The sequence below is a fragment of the Xiphophorus couchianus genome, chromosome 18, assembly GCF_001444195.1.
Source record: "Xiphophorus couchianus chromosome 18, X_couchianus-1.0, whole genome shotgun sequence".
Lineage (NCBI taxonomy): Eukaryota > Metazoa > Chordata > Actinopteri > Cyprinodontiformes > Poeciliidae > Xiphophorus > Xiphophorus couchianus.
Genome location: NC_040245.1, coordinates 18,876,506 through 18,901,009, shown reverse-complemented (window position 1 = coordinate 18,901,009; position 24,504 = coordinate 18,876,506). Strand labels below are relative to the sequence as shown.

Genomic DNA, 24,504 nt, shown 5'->3' with positions numbered 1-24,504 from the left:
TTGGATGTTTAGATACCAAAATATTTGTGTACTCTTAATGCAAGCGAGTTTAATTTAATTAAACTGAATGAAGATTTTCTGTGTCGTTTTTTTAACTTTAGTAACATATCTTAAATTATAATTAGGCATTAACTTTGACCAGGCTGTTGTAACTCATAAATATGCTTTAATTTAAACCAATTTGTTGTTTTTCCTGCTCTTCAGGTCACCAGAGGGTGAACCTCAGTCTTCTAGCATACTCAGCTTTCTCCATGTTATCGTCATCACAAACAAATTTTCATGGCCCTGCTAAAAGAATGAATAAAACATTCTCACAGTATGACCACAATCATTTTTATGGTGCGTTCTTAGTTATCTACAATTGATGTCTCATCTAATCACAGCAACGTCTTCCACATGTTTACTTTTCTTCCTATGGAAGCTTTTAAAAAATATGTCTTACTGCTTTCTTTCGACAGTGGCTTTACTATTGCCACCTGCTGACTTGTGAAGGCAATTGGTTCCACTGGATTTTATTTATTTTGAGGGACGAGATTAAATGGGACACTATACTTTTCAGAAATTGTTCATAAAATGTCCAAAAGCATGTGTCCTTTCTTTTACTTGACACCTATGCACAACTTTATGTTGGTTCACAAAATTCCAATAAAATGCATTCATGTTTTGTTGTGTAACATCAAAGTAATTATAATCAGGATTTTTAAGTCTTTTTTCTGCTGTGAAAATCTACCTCTACTTTAACTGTTTCAATATTTACAATGTGTAGGGTTGTTAAGTGGCAGTCACCATGGTAACCTTTTTCTTCATATTTTCTAAAGTATAACATTTGTTCACAGTTCTCATAGGTCTTATTTTCTGCACCAAGGGAACCACAGTAAATATGAACATTAATCTTTGTCAGTCAAGGTTATAAGCAATGCAAACATGCCATAACAACAAGAAAACAAGTAAAGAACAGATTTCTTACATTCAGATTCAGTCTGGTTTCCCTGCTCATCAAGATACAGAGACTGCCCTTGTCAAAGTGTTCAATGACATCCACAGAAATACAGCACTTGACTCTGTTGATGATCCCATGCTATTGAAACAACCGCAGGCTGGGTTGGACTCTGATACTCTACTTGACACATTTGAATCTTACCTAAAAACAGGGGCTTCTTTGTATCAATAGGTAAATTCTTATTGGAGTGGACAGACATCACATGTGGGGTATCTCTAGGTTCAATCCTGGGCCCACTGCTATTTAATACCTACATGCTATTGCTAGCTTAGGTTATAACCAGTAATAAGAATAAAAAAACGTTAACATGACTATGGAGACACAGCTCTACATAAAATGTCACCATGTGACACCAAACCCATCCAGGCACTGAACAAAAGCTTAGAACAAATCAATGCATTGATGTGTCATAACTTTCCCCATCTGAACAGAAACAAAAACCGAAGTTATCATGTTTGGACCAAAACAGGAATGCTCTAGTCAGCATGCAGCTGCAGCTATGACAGATATTATAGCCAGAAACTAGTGATCAGGCCCGAATCTGGGTGTAGCGATGGACTCAGACATGACTCATCAGACACATAAAGACAAAATCGGTCTTCTACCACCTAGAGAACATTTCCAGGAGTAATGTATCTTGGTCCTAAGCCATTCGATCTATTCTCTGAGTTACAGGGACACATTGCAAGTGCTTTAAAACTGGGATGATTTGCTCTATGTTCCTAGTTTTAGTGAAAATGCGAGCAGCACTGTTCTGGATCAGTTACAGCTATTTGATTAACTTTTTATGCAGACCTGTGAAGACACTTTTGCAGTAATCAATGTGACTAGAGAAACATACATGGATGAGTTTCTTTAGATCTCGCTGGGACATAAATCTTTAATAAATCTGATGTTATTTTATCAATCTTCACGTCTATCCTGCAACCAAAACTAAACATGTAGGATCAGCATTCAGTCTTTATGTTCCACTAATCTGGACTGTCCTTGTATTGAGGTTTTCATTGGCACTCAGAAAGGGTGGTTTAAGGCAGTAGTCTGGTTTGCTGACTTCAAGTGAATCAGATTTGTCTTCCTTAAATGTATCACCATTGCTTCCTGTTGCTTGAAGGTTTTAATGAGATACAAATTGATGATTTTTTATAGCGGAGGTTTAATAGACAAAGCAATTTATCTGAGTGTATTGACGATAACATGGAAAGATGGAAAAGATTGCTGACCACCTTTTCCATTCCACTGTGGGGCTCAGTAAATTAGACTGGCATCTTTACCCGACTCTCTGTATAATTACCTTGGACCAGTCACTCCAATTTTCTCAGTCACTAAAACAGGTCAAGTGATGTGACTCTAATAAGTAAATGGGGTGAGGCTGAAACAAGAGATTTTCTTTGCTGCAGTATCTCTAACTCGATATGCTGGTGCTGCATTGGTTGGATGCATAACAACTGCCCTTGTAATAAGGAACCAAAATTAATCTGATTATGGTGACCTGGTCATTAAACTATATCTGAAGAAGAAAGGTTATAGTGGTGATGTTGTATGTTTGATTTAACAGACAATAAATTACGTGAGTTCAAGTGAAAGACAAATGTGCTTGGGAAGCACAGTTTTAGTCTCTAATAGTTTCTTTTTATAGACGGTAGCTATTTTGGTCATCTGTTTTCTCTTCAGCACTGCAATATATACACTTCGTGTTTTCAGTCCAAAAACTTTTCCCGAGTTTGTCACTTTTGATTATGCACATTAAGTAAATCATATATTTTATTTCGAACAGTGAATTTGTACACTGAAAATGTGTCTGTGGAAACAAGTGTCCCCATTGAAAAAATGAAAATGATCATTTATTTCCATATTCAATCTGCACTCCCTCTGTAAAGCATGCAATATCACATTTGTTGGTAATTATCATTAATTCAATTTAATGCCATTACTGGAAATACTGTCCAGAGACATGAAAATGAAACAATGGCATTTAGGACTATTTGACAAGGTAGAGATCTATGAGATGAGGAAGCCACTTATAATTTAACTTTAGGTAAGACATCACTGGATCCTCTCTGTGCCAAGGACATTTTTCACTTGGCTCATAATCCAACACTTTGGGCACAGATTTCAGCACTGGGATCCCATACATAACTCCCTACAAGCTCTGGCTGCACCTGTGTCACTGTCTCCAGACTTGCAATTAAAAATGAATTGGCTCGTAGATAGTGACTTCTGTCTGCACTTCAAAATATTAGAAAAAGTGCCATACCATTGTAATTGTAGACAAGCATGCAGCATGGATCAAGAACTGTGAATGATGCTGGAAACAGAAGCTTTGCTCTTTTTCCTACATTGCACAATCCACTTTGATGGCTTTGAAAGTGAGCACCTCAAAAGAAGCAGTGAAAGCATCCCAACAATGTAATCTATCTTTTATCTTTAACAACAGGAAGCATACTCTGCTAAAACAAAGCCAAGGTAAGATAAGATCTATCTTGCGCGGCAAATAAATGTAATGTAATCATAAAATGTGTACTTGGGATATTTTGAGGAGAAAAAAATCAGATGCTTTCATTTTTAGAGGTTACACTATTTCTCGATACTTTGATTTTTATTTGGTTAAAGCTATTGTCTAACTGGTGTTCTCTTTTTGTTTAGTTGCTTTGTCCTTCCTACACTCACTAATGCGCTGCCACAGCTGCTCCTCATTCATAAACAGGTGCCACTCGTTCCTGATGCACTAACTTTCTTTGTACAGTATTTACAACCTTGTCAGACACTCTCTGTGTGGATTTTGCTTTAATTTTAAGTTCGTTGTTGTCTATAATCCTCAACGTAGATCACTGTAAGTTTTGAGTTCATATGTAATACACAAGAAATACAGCAGCTAGTATTGTACGTATGTGAAAAAATTGTTTAAAAAATCACTTCATTGAAGATAATTTTATAATAGGTGTTACAACATTAATTTCACTTTGACATCAAGTGTTTTGAATTTTAATTGAATAACATTAATTCAAATCCATGAGGTTGCAATCGATGTCTAAAGAAAACGTATTCAAGGCACTGTTCTTCCACATGTAGCTTTTCTTTAGATGTTCACTTTTCAGGGAGTGCTCTGTACAGCTCTTGTCCACCAAAGACTGCTTTTGGAGACTGAAGGTGATGTGACCAGCAAGTCACATCACTCACCTTCCCAATTTAAGCGCTTTATCCCTGTTTCTGATTGATTTTTTAAATGTTTAAATGCCTATCATATATTATCCATTTAGTAATTCAATAAATTCACTAACCAATATTCACAGCATGACTATCACACTCTAATATGAATAAACAATTCCAGACTCCCACTGATTTAATTATACTTCTCACACGTTCAAGCATTTTACATCTGAATTTGCACCTAAATTGGAGAGAATTTTTTTAATACTTATAATTTAAGTATTTCAAAAAATACCTTGCTATTGCTTTATTATTCTAGTAAAGAAACAGTCATAAATATCACCAAAAAATTGCACGTCATATTGTATATAATCTATCTTGTGGTAATTCGGAATTACCACAAGAGTTTCACCGAGGTGCTAACAAACATACACCCAGAAGGTTAGTAGAGATCAAACCAGGAACTACAAAACTGCTTGACAGTGACAAAGATAACAAATTAGCGTATTGCATTATGTTGAAGCAGCAACATAAAAAAAGTAACTTCAAAAGGAGGGGAGGAAGAAGGAAGAGCAAACATACTTGAAGAAAATAATATGCATTCATGCCATTTCACTGAACCATATTTGAATGCATTTTTAAAAATAGGAGATATGGGTTTCACTTCAGGTATCACTGCTGTTTGTTTATATAAAACCATTTGTTGTTGCTTCTTTTAGGTTTCGTGATTAAAGTTATAAATCTCTGAGGCTCATAATCCATCATGTAGACAAGTATATCTACCCCTCTCCTCCACATATACATACAGCATGTACAGTTTTCCATATTTTCATTTTTTCACACACTCCCTAGTGCCTGAATACATTGTATATATACTTCTAAGCTCCCCGGCAGGTCAGCATGCACCACATAACATATCTTGTGCAGAGGGGCAGTCACTAAAAATAGCAGGGGTCTATGCGGAATATCAATACCTTTTTCGAGATCATACAGTAGTGTATGGTTCAAATGAGGCAATAATACATTTTTCAAAGACATGTTCAAAGCCCAAAGTTGGTTAAAATAAATGTACTCAGAGCAGATAAACTGATTACTTTGACAAATGCACCAGATCAGAGTTGTCTACCTGTCATTCATCAGTATTTCCCCTGACTTTTGTTTAACAAGCATAGGGTTGTTTGGCTTGGCCAGCCTCTGTGATGGACTGGCAGTCTCTGAACTGGGACGAGCTCCCGTTTCTTCATGACCACGAAAAGGACAAAGCGGACATGGGAAATTAATGTTTGTCTATTAATATTTACTTTTGTTTCTAACCGCAGCAGCTCATTGCTTTGTTCAGAGTAGTTGCAGCTACCTGCTTTTAATGACTGGGAAAGTGCATCAACAAACTGGGCAGAATATTTTAGCATTTTTGCATAGCTTTGACCAACTAATTTTAGCCACTTCTAATCTAAATAATGCAGCAATAATGCATGGCAAGTTTATTGCTTGGAAGAAGGGTTCCCAAGAGGATTTTCTCCAGTCATGGCTGGACAAGCTGAAAATCAGACTTTTTTGTTGCGTCTCTTTTAAAGCTTGTCAGTACATCAGCGACAACAAATCTCTATTTTCCCCATATTGTCATATGCCATTATATTGCTTTTGATGTTACATATTTTAGCACCTTACTAAACATGGGTTAGTAAAATGGATACAGTGCTATTAGACTGCTACGTTGTGTGTCAGGTGTGACCATCTATTGCACTAAGACTCCATCCAACTCACATTAATAACATTAGTATTATTAACATTGCACATGGTGACATAAAATGTCATTAAGTATCTTCTTGACTGTGGTGTGCTTTTGATTGTTTTCCTACTACTATAAATTAGTAGGATAGGCTTCTTTCTTTACGAAAAGGAGATTTTAAGATTTTAATTTGCCGATGGGATTATTTCCCCTATTAAAACTGATATGTAGTTTTTTGTAATGAAACTCTAGGGTTTCTGAAAGTTATCATGCAATAGAGTACAATAATGTTATGTACCTTATTGAAGCCAGAAGCACCTGCCACCAGGGACTTAACTGCAGCTGGATATCATGCTGCCAAGTATCCTCTTGGGTATTCTTTTCATAGAACAAAGAGTTGAGGCAAAAAGCACACATAAATAGAAGATGAGACTGTTAAGGGGGGAAGATGCCTCTCATGAAAGATAATTAGTACTTTATACTTTTAAAACAGCCTCTTTTTTTGAGCAGACTTTGACAGAAGTGTTCATGTTGTTGCTACTTCTCAATAAGGCACATTTTCAGGTTACGTCAGGAAAAAAACAATGTGTTTAACATTATTACAGAAAAAAACAAAATTAAAACTTATACCCACACTCTTGTTCTTTCCGAAACAAACCGTTGTTGATCTAGATTTGATGAAACAATGAATTATTAAATTATCTCTGCTGCATTTAATTAGTGTGCAGACACAACTTTCTTCCACACTTGCTGATATATTTTACCACCCTAACCTTTTCTTTATGATGTGCAATTATCTACCTCCTCTTTATGTAAAGTTAATAAACTCTATTACCCAGGGGCCATCTGTTACTTATGTGCTGACTGCCACATTGAATGTGAGGATGTCAGCTGTCCTTTTGCTGTGTCACCTTTTTACAACATGAATTTACAATGAGACCGCTTTAGATCCCTGATAGGAGTAATAATAATTTTCTAATAGTCTTTGGCTTTTTAGCTCAGACAGCTTGGAAACTGAATGCCATAATGCCTTCATCCTGTTTGATGTGTAATTCATTGTGGGCACTCCACTAAAACTCAAAAAGTACACACTGTCAGTTTCTTTTTAATAGTGCTTTGATCAATATTGGATGGATGGTTTAAAAGAGGGACACATTTCTTCGCATCACTGCCCACAATTTTTAAGGTACTCAAAAATATTTCTAATGTTGATGGTAAAATATTCATATTATGTTCTGGCTTCTGGGTTTTTCCTTCCATGAACATAATTGTAGTCTTAGTCTTATCTTAGAAAGCTCTTAGTATGTGTAGAGTTCTGTTCAGATAAACATAAATAAACAATAAGGAGAAATTAGCTTTGTCCTGACTGAGATTTATGATGGTTGAAGTAGTTCTTAAAGTATTGCAATACAACTGGACTTTATGCAGATCACATAATGTAATTTCAAAACTTTGTGTCGAAATTTCTGATATACTTGTGTTTTGAACATCAGCATCAATGTATGAAAGGAGCAAGTGCAGTAATGTTTTACCCATTGCGACCCAAACAGCAAACTTTCATGTCAGAGTTTACCAGTGATGTATTGCAGGTACCACAAATAGGTGGCGGGCAAAGGGAGAGACCCACTCTGAGGAAGGTTTACAAAGCCACTGGGACGTCTGGGTTTTATTAGCTCTAACCATGTTCATGTTTCTCTGTTCTTTCTCAAAGGGCTTTGGATCCATTTCCCTCAGTCCCTCCTCTTTTCTGTCCATCTACCTGTCACTGTGACTGCAATTTATCTTCATGTTGAGTCCTAATCTAACACACCATATCAGATAGAGGTAGGCAATGTTTATGTTTTTTCTTGTGTTTTATGAATCCAAGAGTGTGCTACTGCAAAATGGACTCTGTAGGAAACTGTGGCATTGTTATTCTACATTTGCATTACATCTTCTGGTTTGAAGATTCGTATTGCTAATTAACAGTTCAATGAACCCCCTTTGAAAATATATATGCATGTATATGCTCACATGCATAATTTTCTTTTTCACAATGTTAAAAATTAAATGTTTACTAAACCATTCTTAACATTTTTCTATTTAAACTTCTATTGACCTTTGGAATTTAGTTATTTGTTACACATACTTCATAGTTACGCACTATCCTCTATTTGCATATACATTAAAATGCACGCATTTACAATACTTTGTAAAATTATTCATTGGTGATGTGTTGCTCATCTAAGAAATTACTATTTTTTGTAAGGATATTCTAGTATCTCTTGAAGTTCTTGAAACTGTGCTTTAACATTTACCTCTGTGTACAGAATTAGTTACTTCAAACAAAAGTATATTTATGATCATCTGTTTTATATGATCATAAAATATATGATCATATGTTTTAATGATCACCTGATGATCATTAAAACAAATAATTACTCCAGTATCTATGCCATCATTAAAATGGTGTCCCTCAATTATAAAAGTCACTGTACAATACATAGCTACTCTGAACAATAAAAATCAACCTGTTCCAACTGTGACTATGCAACTAAAGTAACTGACCCAGTTTCTCTGCAGCTAGATGAATAACTTACTTCACGTGTAGCAATTGTGTGCAGGTTTTTACAGATTCAGCACAGAACAAACTGGGGCTGAACAGGTGCAAGTTCTGGCTTACTAACTTACATGTAACAAAATTATCAGTGCACTGCTCAATCAAGCTATATTCCGGCGGCTCGTACAAATAAAAAAAGCTGCCCCTGGGCATCTCACCCAGGATTAACAAGGCATGGTTTGGAAACCAGAAACAGTCCCGTTCAAGGCATTAAACATGGCAAACTGCATAAACACATTAGCCCAGGTTAAATATACACAGAGATGCATTGGCCGGCGGCTGTGACACTAAGTCAGGGAAAATTGAGATCTTTATAACATTGTTTGGTGCTGCTGCAGAAACCAGCATGAGAAAGATTAATCCAGTTTCATAAGAAAAGTGATTAAGATAATTATAGAACTTTAAATGTCCTAAATATGTTCACTCTGCACTCTGAGCTGCAGTAATTGACCTGTCTGTTGGAAATATTAACAGGATGCAGTTATTGTGTTGCCGACCAAAGTGTACCTAAGAAGCCAGTTTTACATATTTAGTTGAAGCTATTAGAGAGACAGAGAGAGAGCTGTGAGTTAATGTTGAGACTGAAGACATTCGTGTAATTCTGCCCCAGACACTTACTGAAGTCACCCTATTATGGACTTTTAGCTCTGGCTCTCACGCCATCTTGGAAGTAGGTAGAAAAATGATTTCATTTTAGTGGCAGAACAATTTGTACCACCGGCTTATTTTCTTCTTGTTTGTAGCCCTCGCTGCCTTCTTCAAACCTAGTTTTGTGTCTGCCAGAAGGGGGAAGGATTATCTGCCATAAGCAATTTATAAGATGCATTTTGAAAAAAAAAAGCCTAAATCATGTATGATATGTCATACCTTCGTATATTTTGTGTGACAATATGGTTTTCTTTAAAGATAAGAAATTGTTATAATGGATATTAAATCTGATAAATTTGCTAAAATTAGTAAAAAAAACAAAAACACAGCAGTGCCACCTGGAAATATACCGGAGATATATTTCCGGTATATCTCCGGGTATAAGGTATATAAGCAGAATAAGCACACAAATTAAGGCTTAAAAAGATTTTATAATTTAATTTTCAATATTCAAAAATGAGAAAAAAAGTAATATAATATAATATAGAACATTGTTTGAACTTTTATTAAATTTTAAACAATTAGGACTTTGGCTGAGGTTAAAATATATTTTAAAAATAAGGGAATACTAATGTTTACCAGTAAGGGAGTTGTGAGGGACAGGGGGACAACATCCACTGAAAGAAAGGGATAATCACCCTAGAGATTACAAAAACACAGCAACCAAAAGCAAAAAGGGGTGCTCCAACAAGAAAAAGAAACAAAAAACAAGATAACATGGCCAGGGGTCACCTCTGCCACCATAGCCCCAGGCCCTCAAACACAGAAATGCAAACAAACCACCTTAGTAAAATAAATAAATAACAGCAGTGTCACAATAAAAGATGTTGCATGCAGGTACACTTCCCAGTGGCAGCACACCATTTATGCTGCTACTGTTTGACCCAGAGACACAGAAGACCTGCTGTAAAAATAAAGGTTAAAGAGGGAGTATTATGCAAAATCAACTTTTTTGAGCTACAATTTTGTAGTCAAAGCAACATACCTGATATGTTGCTTTGACTCATTCATGAGTATTTGAATGAGTGTTTCCTTCAGACTAGTGGCAGCAGCAAATGGCAAACATCTGATGGAACCTCATGTTAGCTGAGAACAGTTGTACACGGAGTGATGAAGGGGAATTTAGAATCTCCACATTCTAAATAACTTACTCTTTTGACCAAATTGAGTAACAGCTAAGGTGTAAAAAAATAGATTGTTCTATTTGTGGTAAGTGAGGTGAGCTTGTTGACAAGTTATCCAAAAATAACTTAAATGTTTCCCTAGAACTCCTTACACTATGTGGATAAACACTTCACTTCATTATCCAAATGTGGAAGCTCCCAACTACAGATGATACTTGCTGCTTATTAAATGAAGTTACCAATTTGAAATTCACCAAAAACATCAATCTTGATAAATCAACCACATGGAAGAGCAGCCAATGGATTAATTTATCATTTCTTTAACTATGTTTGGTCTGTGTGAAGTTTGCATTTTGTCTTGTGCATGCATGTATTTGATGGGAAACTCTGCATGTTTATAGAATCTTGAAGGGAAACAAAGTAAGGTAATTGGCTGTTAGAAGCTGATCTCAGGAGTGATTTTGAATAAGCGAATTTGTTTCTCTGATGATTTGTGCAGGTCATCACCTTCCTCTTGCCTCTTTGACAAAGTTGGTCCAGAAAATTATTTAATATGCTTTTCTATTTAATTGCACATATATGAGTGTGCCAGTAATAATGTTCATCAAACAGAAAAGACATAGGAGAAGTCTAAATTTAGTTACATTACAGCTTATGTTGGTGAGTTAGCACCAGTTGGCATGTGCAGAGATAAGAGTGATGTGTCTTACTTTCATGATTTCCCAAAGCTATATGTATAAATGTATTTCATCTGAAAGGTGACAGCTTGAGGAGTGGTTTGATGCTCAGGCGAAATTCCACACCCTAACAGCTGCAGTGAAACATGATTATACAGATGAGGTGCTGTCTCAGCAACACAGATATTAATTGAATATACACTGTGTGCACACAATGCATAAGGCATGATTATCTTGTTACTCCAGACTGTAACTGCCTGGGTTTTAACAGTGTCGACCTACAGTTTCTTGTAGATTAGATCCGATATGCTCTACAACAATGATGTGGTCAGTCATCAGGCGCAATGTTAAAATTGATCCAGTGATTATTTCTAAATTACTCAATCACTTGTCCATTTGCCTGTTCAGTCTTTCCTTTCTATTTATAGTTTTTGGTGATATCATTTTTGAATTAATCACAGTACAAGCACATCAATAATATGTACTTGTATTTATATATTGCCTGAAGAAGATGAATAACTCTTAGATTTTGAGTCTGGAGTTTTAGCTTTACACATGTAGGAATCATTTAGTACGCATGAGATACTAGACATATTCCAATCCATGGTAGATTCGAACTGCTTCCTATGTCTCTCATGGCCTATTTGTGCTCTTGCAAAATTGATTTGAAATCAAAAAATTTCAACTGTCTACTGGTGGTAACTCACCAACAACCATATTTTGAAGCTGGCCTGCATCAAAATATGGTTTGGACTAAGTATATTTACTTGAATGGAAAAAGAGGGGGGTCTGCTATTTTGGACTGGGAGTCATGTTAAATCATTGTGGGATGAAAGAAACTTTCATTAGTTCTTAGAAAGCAGATATATATATATACTTTGAGACTGAACCAAAAAAATGGCATCTAGGGTGGACACAGACAAACCTTTATCTAAACAGAACTGTTTTTCGCATAAAAAAAACCTCCAAAGCAAAAAGTACATCTGCTGTGTTTATACTTTAAAAAGAAGATAACATGTCCTTGTTAAATTAATGCACCCATACAAGTGTAGATGATGGAGAACAAATAAGCCTGGAATAAGCTCCCAGTTTAGTAAGTGAACATCACAAAAGGTTTAACCAATCTTGGTAATAAGATTTGAAAGAAACTTGAACAGTGAAGAGCAGAAGCAAAAACTCCACCAAAATATGACTGACTGAGAAAAAAGAGTTTCATTTATTCCTTTATTTCTTCCTTCATGGAAGAAAGAGTTTCATTTGTTCTGTTGCATCATTACACTTGCATTCAATGACAAGACTTCTTATCCTTGTAAATACACACAGGTATTATTATTTCACACTGTCAAAGTAGATGCCTTTGGCATAGATAAGTTATTAGATTTTTTCTCAAATCATTCAATACATAAAGATTCCCAATATGTCATTGAAGGTGAGACTTGTAGCAGCCATATAATTCTTTATAATTCTGCTACTAAAAGCCAGAAATTTTATTTTTTTTTCCACATTAATCAAACCGTTTTTAACCATATAAATACTGCACAATATTAATCACATTACGCACCTCTCTGTGTTTTTCCATCGACGGGGATCAATTTAAAGCAGAACCCTGAACATTGGTGACAATGCGTGAAAAAGAAAAACGGTGTATGTGTGTGATTTTGGTGGGTGATATCTCTACAACAAACACCTTTGTAACCACTACTTAATTTAATCAGCAATAATTTCAGTAGGAAAGTTACTTTTGTTCTAGGGTCACACAGGAGGATGATAAGGATACAAGTTTTAACAACTCAAGTTTATTTTTCTTTCCCCACAAAAAAAATAATAATCCAGGTAACACTAATTACCTTAGTAAAATTAAGGTATAAAACTTAAATTGTCCACCTTTATATAAAAATATTAAATTAATATATAGAAAATTGAGGGTAGATTTTTTTAAACAGTAGCTTTAAAGCTTATTTCAACAAAAGAAATTACATATTCCAGTTAGTCCTTCACAGTTCGGTCAGTCAGTTCAGTCAATGTGCACATAAGTTGTCCGTTATGAAAATGTTCATGAACAAATAGTTTGTGGAATAAAAAAAAGATTTGGAGCCCCCTTTTTGTTCAATAAGCTTATCTGTTGTCCACGCAAAACATCCAGCAGCACCAGAACCTCCGTCTTTCCAGGCTTCAGTCCGAGTCACAAAGATGGCGGCGGAACCCTCCTGGTTCTGGAACCACTGGCTCGTTCAGGTATCGGTCGTCCAAAAAAAAAACACCAACCTGCATGTAGAGCGTTAACCGATCAGGCAGGTTTACGGAAATCATAGAAATCTTTCAATTACTTCTCAGTGAAAATCAAATTAGCGTTTAAAATAAACCAAAAACGCTCAGTAATGAAGAAATGACTTAATAAACATCATTTATCATAAACAGTCTCATTTCACAGAGCTATGCTGCTTACAGAGAGACACTTTATACTCCGGTTGGGTTTTTTTCCGGTTCGAAAAACACTGAGCAACGTTAGCTGCAGCTAGGTAGCCATTCTGCGTAAGTAAGCAGCTGAAAATAAAACAACAGACTCACCGGAGAAATCTCAGAACAGAATGAACATTATCCAGTTCAAAATAAACAGATTTCTTTCATATCACAGCAGCACTTATGCGCAGTAACTTCTCTACTTCTGCTGAAATGTGCTTAGTCTGCCATTTCTTTTTTCTTCTTCCCTCTTCTTCTCGTACCAACACAGGAGAAATGTGGGTCTAGTGCCCTCTACAGGACATTCTAAGAACTAACAAACACATTCAACATACAGACAGATCAGCATAGTTTATGGGGGTTACACCTGCATGGCAAAAGCTGCACAGAAATGACTGGTGAACAACACAAAATTATCTTTTTACATTCCATTTTATCATCTTGTGTTTTTGTTTGCATTTGTGCTGATAGGTCAGTTCTTCTCGCTTTCTTGTGTTTTCTAGCATTTCAGCTCCTCTGCCCATTTCCAACCCTCTCACTCCAACTTTGTTGATCTTTTTTCCTCTTTTCCAGTAAATTATTGCCAAATAACTAATCACATAATGAGAAGTGTGAGCTACATCTCTCTGAAAACAAGACACGTATGTCAAAGAAAACCTGTGAAAAAAGGAAAGACAAAAAAAAACTCAGTCGATAGGAAATTGGGTAAATGTATAAAAGGAATCAAAGCAGCCAAGAGTAATAAAAAGAAGAGTAATGAATAAAGAGACCACAAACGAAAAACAACAAGTGGGAAACAGGAAAATCCTAGACATGGAAAAGGTCTATTCTAGTTAATATTTCAGGATGAGCTGTGTTTGATATAGAACTCTATTAGCTAATCTCATGAGTTTTTGAGAGGTCTTGCTATAGATAACGTGTGCGAATACACATAAGCAGGACAAAGATAGACAGTCAAAAGACAGAGTGAAAAAAATGAACTCTGAATAATAGATTTAACTGTCTTTAGTTGTAAATCACAGTGAGGGGAAACTGGTAATGGATGGTTCAAACATAAAACCGTCACAGATATGGAGGTGAAAGCTTTAAGGGATTGCAGTTGTTTTCATTCACCAATTTTTCTGGCTTGGTAAAACATTGATGGAAACATCTTGTCGGGTCTTTAAAGTTTTCCAAGGTCAGCTTTTCCTGCGTTTGCTCCAGCATATCAAACAGTTTCTATATGTTCACATTCCCTTTAAATAGTGTGGTGGATTGAAATTCAAGTTATGTTTACACTGTTTATGTTTCACTTTTTACAATGCTGTCGTCACATTGTGTATTCCCTTGTTGTAATCTTTTATATTCAAGCCAAGAACGTTAATTTATGTATTACGGGTAGTAATGGCCTTTAATATTTGACCAGTAAAGCTGAAAAATGAGAGACAAGAACAACTTCATTTTTTGTTTGTATTTAAAAAAATAGTTACTTTAACTACATTCCATGTTTTAATTCAAACATGTTTTAATGCAAATACTTTCATACAGAGTCATACCCTTTCCAGATTCACCTGCTTTGGAAAGCATGTCTATCAGGTCTAGAAGTGAGTTTTGAGGGAATATTTGTTATTTATTCAAGTAGATCATTTGTGGGGTCAAATACTGAGGTCTGACTCACAGTCTCCACTTTACTTCAACCCAAAGCTGTTCTGTCTGGTTGAATGTGTAGACCATTCAAGTTCCTATCACATCAGAGTCACTCATCCATATCCCTATGGATCTTGCTTTGTATTTTGGTATGCAGTCATGTTGGAACTGGAAGGGACCATCTCCAATCTATCCATCATAATCATCATTTTATTCCAACAAAGATAGAATAATACATTTTTCTAAAATGTTTTAATATTCATAAGCATTAAGCGTTTTATTTATTTTTTTTTTTCACTTCAACTACGGGATGAGTCCATCTCCCAAAAAGCTTCCCCCGCATTACAACATCCTCTGCACCAAACTTTACACTTGTCACAAGGCAATCAGGCAAATGTCATTCTCCTGACAACTGTTAAACCAAGATTCATCTATTGGACTGTCAGACAAGGCATGATTCATCACTCCAGAGAACATGTCTCTGCTGCTCTAGAGTCCAGTCACTGTGCTTTACACCACTGTATTAAAGACTTCCTACTGCACTTCCTGATTTAAAGTCTGGATCTGGCTGCTTGGACTTGGAAACTCAATCCATGAAAGTCTCTATGCAATGTCCTTACATTAATCTGAAGACCACATAAGGGTTAGAGGTATGTAGCTATTGATTTGGCAAAAAGCTAGGGACCTCTGCACACTCTTCCCTTAGCATTTGCTGACTCTGCCACGTGATTTTACATGATCTACGATTTCATGGCTGAGTTGCTGTTGTTCTCAATTGCTTTCACTTTGTTATAATGCCACTAACAGTCAACTGTGAAAACACGGTGCCACTCCGGAGTTCGCTGATCTCCTGGGAGCAAACCATTCTTTTACAGATATATAAAAAAGCAGTCTTTATATACTTGGATATGTGCTTGTTCAGGGAAAACAAGCCAAGTTGGAATAACGAGGCTCATCATAAGAACTGTGAAAACAAACAATAAAGCAGACAAATGTGCAAATGAATTCTCATTAATGTAAGGAACATTTTATTTAGTAAGTGTGTACTTTGTTCTATTAATGGCCACAGTTATAACACCTTTCAAATCAAATGAAGAAGTTTAGGGGAAATGTTTTTGTTGAATTAGAATATTAAAAAGATATGTATTAATAAAAACAGGTTTATTGACATTTCTATGCCCGCATCTCAAGCTTAGGGGAGTAACATGGATATTTTCAGCACCATTTCAAGGTCACTGAAGGGTCACTATGAAGACATTTTGTCAACATGGCATATATGCCCAATATTGCAGAGCTATATAAAATAGTGATTATTTCTCTGGAAGGAGGACAAAAGCTTCTATAAATTTTAAGTATAAAAGGAACTTTGTGGTTGACTTGTGATTTTCGGTGTATCAGAGCATCCCACAACACAACAAGCACTGATGCAGTGTCCTGGCAGCCACAATCACCTCATTATCTGATGCAGCGACAGGAGGAAGACAGAACATTATAACATACAGCAGAGGGACACGGATGGGTGGGCGGGATGGCACAGAGTAAGATGAGAAAAGAAGAACAATATTAACAAGTTAAAATAAAAAAAGACACGGAAACAGTGTGATAGAGCAAGAAAAAAAAAAAGGATCAAAGATGCATCAAAGGAGCCTTTTTCTAAATGTACCATCACTCAGATTCATGAAAGAACACATCTGTGCCTGTTTGTTAGAAGTATGTTTCAGATCACAGCAGTGTAAACTTCCCAGATTGGAGACACCAGTTGGCCAGGGTAACTGCTGTGGGTTAGCACATGTGTACCTGTAAATATAGGCATTTCAGCCACTTTACAACCTTACTCTAAACAGCTTAAAAGAAAACGTATATTATTTAGAAAAAGCACAGAGACTAAACCTGACACCAATTTCATAAATGAAATGGGTTTCAAACCTTATTTGACTTATCAGTTCAAATAAGGTTTGACTGTAGGTTTGTGATAATAGCACGATCCCCAATAACTTTTCAGCTCCCTATTGTCATTCAGATAGCATGGGTCAATTTTGCAACCTCATGGTGCTATGTGTCCTTTAAAAACACAAATCCTGGTTTATCATGTCAAAGAGGCATGAGGTGCAGCTGCTCTGACATTTCAAAACCCTGACAGTTCCTAACCCTTACTTCACAGAATGTCGTTCTGTGAAGTATCTTTTGTATCAATCAGTCAAATCACTTTTTATTTGTAGCTCATACAAAAACAAACTCTTTTTTAAGTTTATAACTAGACCAGCAGCTGTCAAAGCAGGAAAAACTTGCACAAATTTTGTACATTGACTGCTTTGGTCAGAGTACGTCCGGAGTGATGTTTTCACTAACTGATCCCTTCAGGTGAGTTTGTCCACTGTCCGCTGCAAAGCCTATTGAAGGATCTGTGATGCCATGTGCCTGTTTATTTTTCAAAGGCCCTGTCAACTTTTTTAGAATGCATAACATCTTTCAGTCTCTTAAATACCTGGAGATTTTAAATAAAAAGTATTATTAGTGTAGGATTTAACCAAGCATTGTAAGGAGGACTCAGAACTTCAGCCTTTCAGCTGGTGGCATGATTTTAATCTTAATTCCCCAGCAAGTAAAAGTGTGTTGTGCAAGTGATTGCAGAAAAAAATGTCAAAACTAAAAAATACGTAAAAAAAAAATCTAATATTTTCAAAGTAAGAAAACTAAACTTACAAAAACAAACCTTGCTGTAAACTCTTGCACTCTGTGCTTGCCGAGGCACAAACTGCACAAACCTCATGAGGAGGCTTTTACTCCAGACTTTATACTATTTATACTAGAAGTTGCTTCTACACGAAAAACCACCATTTAATAGAATAAAATCATTATAGCAAGATACAAATAATAAAAAAGGGACATATTTACCAGTACCCTAATCTATTAAGATTAGGGGGGTACTGGTAATAATTGATTATTTGACATAATCAAATTGTCTGGTTGCATACACCTGTTTTTGTTCTCTTCTTAAAAATGGTCTGACAAACACAAACATCCCTGGTGCATTAGAAATTTAACATCCCACAAACAACCTCTCCACATAAGGCTTTGAATGCTTTCTGCTGTGTTTGGACAGAGCAGCTTGGAAAACACATGAAGCTTAGATGGAACCAACAATCTCTGGTAGTTTTCCCATCAGCCAACAGGTGATCATCACCACACTCACCGTGGAGTACCACACAAACCAAGCAGCATAGCTCTGTAAGCCAACCTGATGCAACAAAACAAACAAAACTGTGCAACCACTGGTTGTTTGTCCACAAGCGTCCAAGTTACTCATCTAACACCATGGGTTACCCCATGGCACTTGGACTCTGCCATTAATCTGAAAACTAGTACTCAGTGAGTTTAGTGATAGGATAAGGATGCAAAAAAGTCTCAATTTAAGTCCTATTGAAAACATCTGGCTAGAGCAGAACACACCTAATAGAGAGGATTATGCAATGATTGATTTCCCCGCTTCCCCAGTCTTGTAAAGTGTTGAATACTGATCCTATATTAGATTCCCACTTGTAATCTTGCATAAACAGTATTTTCTTAAACTGCATGGTGAAGTTCTTAGTTGCCTTGCAGCAAGAAGGTTCTACGTTCAAATCCCAGCCCAGGCCTTTTCTGCATGGAGTTTATATGTTATTCTCATTCATGCAAGACCCCTCTGAGGGTATTCAAACTTCCTTCCACTGTCCCGAAACAAGAAAGTTAAGTTTATTGACTTCTTTAAATAATTTACAAATATGCATGTACATGTGCGAATGGTTATATGTTCCATGTGTCTCTGTTATGCCCTTTGACAGATGATCTTTCCAGGTTGTAACAAACCTTGCCCTATGATACAAAAGTTCTAGGCAGGCACCAAATTATGGTTGGTGCCATTTCGCAGTAGAAGGTTATTGTGGGTCACATTATGGGGTATTGCTTTCTCATTTTAAGGTTCTACCATTTCCTTTAAAGCCACCCTGGAACTTGTTTCCTACTTATTACTTATTTTATTCTAGTGTTTTCTCAGTGGCACAGAGGTTGTGGGAATCTCATGCTCTGTTTTGGTTTTAGAGCACCAATTAATCTCATTCACCTTGTTTTTTTCAGTAATTTCTATAATGAAATCCTTCTCCATGAGGATGTAAACAGGCAGCTGCACAATTCCCACAGAGGTGAGATTTGGCACGATTTGAAAACAAACAAGCTTTCCAACCATGTGTGGAAAGACTCGAGGGAGAGTTTGGCTGTGCTTTCGGGGGAGAACAGGGGGTTTGCCATGTGATGAGAAGGTTAAAATTAGAGAAATCTTAAGTTTATGTGATAAAAATCTGCTTCATTAGCTCACTTTCTAAAAAAGGCTTGGTGGTGTTAGTGTCTGGAAAATCAGCTTCTTACTTCATAATTATTACACCACCAGTAAAGTGTCTCTTCCTCTTGCATTCATTGGAACTCTCCCATGCTCACCCCCTCTGAAGGCAAGCATCCAGATTCATTACTTGTGAAATCACTGGACCAATCTTGCACTTTCTTGCAGCCCCCTACACACACTCTCTCACACACAGATGCAGGCTTTCTATCTCCTCACTGTTACCAACCTTCTACAATTGGACGTTGCTAAGCTACAGGCCCCCATCAAGTTTGTCTTTTGCAGCCAATGGAAGCTTTTCCTTCACCGGCGCTTTCCACCGATGCTGAATTCTGTGGCAGCACTTCGTTGTTTCTTCAGCCTCATCTATGCTCAGTACTTCCAACAGTTTTAGTCTTTCCCTAGTTGTGAGGCTTGCGCACCTTTTAAAGCATTACTTTTTTTTAGCTTTGCATTAACTCTTCAAGTTTGTTTACCCATTCCATTCATCAAATTAAACTGTCATCTTTTGAAAATGACACAAAGATTTTGTTCAGTAGACTGTAGAAATTTATTTCACCATCATCTTTCATCATTACACGCAAATGCAGCTAACCGAACAAAGGTGACCGACTGACTTAGTTCACAAAACGTGAGATTACCTATACTCACATTCACTAACAAACACAGTATACTATAAGCTGACCAGTGCGGCAGATGGAGGTTGCTGCTTTCAAGGTCGTTAACAACCTAGTGCTCTTACTAGAGCAGACTCTGCAGAAATACGTAAAACACACAAACACTACCTTGTGTGCATTTAAAAGCTAAGACACAAAGGCAAACAGTTGAGTAGTTAACAATGTATGACTGCTCCTAAAAGAGCAAGAAGCATGTATTCATTCTTATTATAGGCTTTGGAATATGCCCTAGAATACAATACCTCCCCCAGTTTGTTATTTTAAAGGTATAGGATTCAGTGAACATGCGTATGCACATATGTTTGTGCTTCATTATGCACACAATATTTTCCAGTGCCTCTGCAAGAGAGCTGACAGGATAATCCATCTTCGTTGCACGGTGAAGGGGTACTATAAGGTTGCAAGCTGGACAGGGTGCGATGAGCCAAAATTATATGCTCACACATACCAACCAGCACGTGAGTATTTGTTAAAGAAAATGATGACTTGCAGGTATGGACATTGGGGAATTATTCCAGTTTTATTTAATGATTTTTGGTCAAATTCGAATGGATAATGTTGTAAAAGATTGTTATCAAGTCAAGTCTGTCAAACAATGTTTACAGCTATAACATCTGGTGTACTCAGGATGAATTGCACATTATAAAAGCTGTTCATCCTTTCTATTGCTGCACCATTGCTACATTACATTTCCCTTTTCCTGCAACATTTTCACAGTTTCTTTGTGTTTCCGTTTGTCTTTAAACAAAAGCCTGCTCAAGCTAATTTTCATTGATTTGCAGATTACAGAGAGTAATGATACCGGCTTCCCATTCTCTAAACCCTTGGCTTCTTAAGGAAATGTTCACTTTATTATTTCCATGCAGTTAAAGTCTTACTTAAGTGGGAATGGGTCTGACTGAGAGTGAGACCAAAGATGGCCATTCTTGGTAAAATTTAGCACCAGAGGCCCTCACAGTAAATTGGATTTTTAAAGATAGAAGATCACCTAGCCAGGTTGTCATTGGTGGTATGCGCATCGAATGTGAAGGTGCCCTTCAGTGGGAAAGTGTGCTGATATTTCATTCATTCAGAACTTACAATAATGTCGTGTTTTTCAGCAATTTCTTAATTGCTAGATTGTATTTTGACAATGATTCTTAAAAAAATGTTAATACAGTCTATTGTGTGAAAAAAGTGTTGAATTTCAAATGATATAGAGCATTATGAAGAGAAAAAATATGTTTTCCCTATTGGCCTTCTCCTCACAATGGTGGTTGTTAAAGATGTAACAACCTGGCCGTATATTTTCATTTTCAGTGAAAAATAGAGACATTTCACTTTGTGAATGAATTTAATTTTCACATGCATGTTGTGTCATATCCCTGCCATATCAGAATTTAAAAAATAATAAGCATGTTCTAAAGTTTGTTTTTGCTGGTTTGTATTAATAGTTTTATAGAAGCAATCTCTTAACTCATTTCACTACATCCACAGTTTGTAAATTTGATCTGAAACTTTGCATTTACATGTTCAATCGACATTTTGAACTACTGTTTTATGATTTATTTTCTCCCTTTGTATGCATTTTCTGATTTGCAGTGTGTTTTCTGATCTTTTTTATTTTTTTTGCTGCGGATGTCTGGTTAACACTATTCTGTCTTGATATATCACTGATTTGTCTTGCTAATTACTTGATGCTTTCCTATAATTACCAATTTTTTAAAGATCTCCCAATTCATGCTGTGTTCATTTTGGTGTGTATGACTGCTGCAAAGTTGATCATATTCGGGACAATTACAGCCTTCGTTTTTCCGTACCCCATAACTGCATCATTTATGCATTAAAATGAACAAGGTTTAGTTGGATTTAAGGTGCTTTGATCGTGTCTTGTTTTTTTTCTTACCAGAGAACCTGCTCCTAATCAGAAGAAGCTCTCTTTGATCATAACCGCATTTAAACTCAGCGATTCTTGAAGTAGGTTAAAGACTGTAGCACTGCAGTATGCTATGTTTTCAATAAACATTTCACCTCCACACCTACAAGACACCTCCACGTTTCCATTGATTTGATGAGAAATGGTGGAAAAAAATAGATTGGAGCACAACAGACTGTTTTCACAGATAGGGTCGATATGACCTGTGAAGGACATTTTATTTTCCTTAGAAAAGGAAGCAGTGAGTAATTACTGCCACCATCTGAACTCAACCGTTCTGCTACAATGCTGAGTGCATGTGTTTGAATTGGTTAGAAAATCCCCAGATTTTTTTTCTCTTCCAACTGATTAAACACTTTTGTAAGAAGAAATATAAATCTGTGCATTTTTAGTACGCAAAACAAAACAGCTACTCCGTCACTATATCTGGCCTGAACAAAATAAATAAATAAAGATACCCTGTCTGGGAGCAGCTAAGTAATTTAGACATGCAAATCGGGCATCATGCTGTCAAACATAACAAAGTCTGTCTGTATGTTTTTGACTTTTTATTTACAAAAACAAAAAACATCTGTCATTCCTGGAGACTTCTTCACTTTTCATGTGACAGCTTTTACAATCACTTGTAGAGAGTGATAAACAACTGAGAGATTCTTATTGTAATTGTTGTAGAATGATGATGGGCATATTTGTCTGACTTTCAGTCATAACAACTTCACCATATTTTAATAATCTTCAATGATTCTCCATGAAATGTCTCAAGGGGAGGAAAAGTTTTAAAATGTGCTATCATATTAAATTACACCTATTGGAGTACATCCATAGAAGATATTCCAGTTAACCATGTTTAATTAAATTAACTTAAAAAAAACACACAGCTTAGTTTAAATTGAGCTCCTAAAATGCTTTTAAATATGAGGGTATACATGCATAGTTGCATACCTTGTGTGTCCCTTATGTTGCCATTTTGAGAAATTATGACCAGTCTAGGGTCCCATTCTTTATCAGTGTCTTTGTTTTCTTTTGGAAGACCAAGCCGGAGATCAGCAGGTACATAGAATAGACTAGAAGTACTTTATTCATCCCAGCAGGGAAATTACTTCGCAGTTACAGCATAGAGACAAGACACAATGACAACTACCACTGAGTAGTAGTTGTAGATAAAATAAAAATAAAAAAATAAAATATAAAATGCTATAAATTGTAAAAATATGAAATGCTGTTAATATAAAAAGCAACTTAAGAGCAGTCCTTGCAAAGATTAAAAAAAAAAAAAAAGATATGTATATGTAAATATATGTACAGCAAGTGTGCCACAGTGCAGTTGTGCAAAATCGGACTGATTAGTGCAGAACAATGATTTAGCTTTTATTGTACAGTGAGATGGCATGTGGCAGGAAGGATTTCCTCTCCATGGAGAGCTCTGCTTATGTAATGTACAGCTCTGGCCAAAAGATTATTTCACAAATATGTTGCTAATTTTACTTAAGCCAGGTGGTCAAAGAAGCTTGTTATCTGCATAAGGTAAAGGTAAAGGTTGTTTACTGATCTAAAATTGATATAAAGATACCTGTAGGAAATTTGTATAAAGTTTTTCTTTCTTCCATCCAACAATTAAGCAACACCAAGCTCACTTTTACCTTATTGCACTCACTTACCCGTAACTAGACCACTGAAAGGTTTCTTTCTCCTTTTGGCTACATGTCATGATTTTTTTGTTAGGTGACTGGCATACACCTTTTGAATTTATTTTGCCACTGATTTACTTTATTAAAACTACAGTATGTAACTTTCACAAAAATGTGTTTTTTCCATACTTATTAAAACCTTTAACATGTTGTGACAGTTTTATTCTGTGAAAAAATCAAGCTTCTACAGCTCCTCCTTGAGCTATTATAGCATTCTGCAAAAATACATCACTTCAGTAAGAAACATAAGTATCCTGCAGTCAAAAACAACCAATCAGAGCCAGGAGGAGTGCCTTAGCGCTGTCAGTCACCCTTGCGTATGCACCCCTTCATGTGCTACTGATGCAAAACCAACTTTCCATTACAGGAAAAAAGCTTATCCGTCATCATCCATGGTCGTGCTACCTAGCTTCAGCATTTGTGGCAAGCTATGTTGTGGTAAGAAAGCTTTTGTGCATCAAATAGCAAGGGAAAGGGAATGAGCACAAGAGTGATTGACAGTTCTCCCCTTGGCTCTAATTTGTTGTTTTTACTGAGTGGTGTATTTCTGCAGTTAGTATTGGGAGAAGTGGGAGAAGGCAGAGGAGCTTCATTTTTATATTATATTGTCACAATTTAACCATCTTGTTTTGTTCGTTTCTGAGGTACAGCCATAATGTTCGTGGGTCAGTTTGACCCGGGGAGTGTTTAATCATGCAATAGTGTCAGAAACCAAAAAAATCCTCCAAAACATTTTTGTATCTGATTATTAACTCCAATACTAACCATTTCAATCAATATTTGTGCAATGATGTTTTTTTTTATTTCTCAGAAATTAAGGATCACTGTCAACAATTCACTCA

General features: G+C 36.2%; 1 protein-coding gene across 2 annotated transcripts in view; it reads left to right on the top strand.

Annotated features, from left to right (window-relative positions):
• LOC114133426 (leucine-rich repeat and fibronectin type III domain-containing protein 1-like protein) overlaps nt 1-24,504 on the top strand; it is a 176,573-nt gene that overhangs the window by 77,345 nt on the left and 74,724 nt on the right. The window contains exon 2 of one of the 2 annotated variants that reach the window (XM_027999321.1): nt 7,588-7,700. The exons of the other annotated variant lie outside the window; for it this stretch is intronic. The gene's annotated coding sequence lies outside the window, so the exon portion shown is untranslated. The remainder of the gene's footprint in view (nt 1-7,587; nt 7,701-24,504) is intronic. 2 annotated transcript variants of the gene reach the window in all.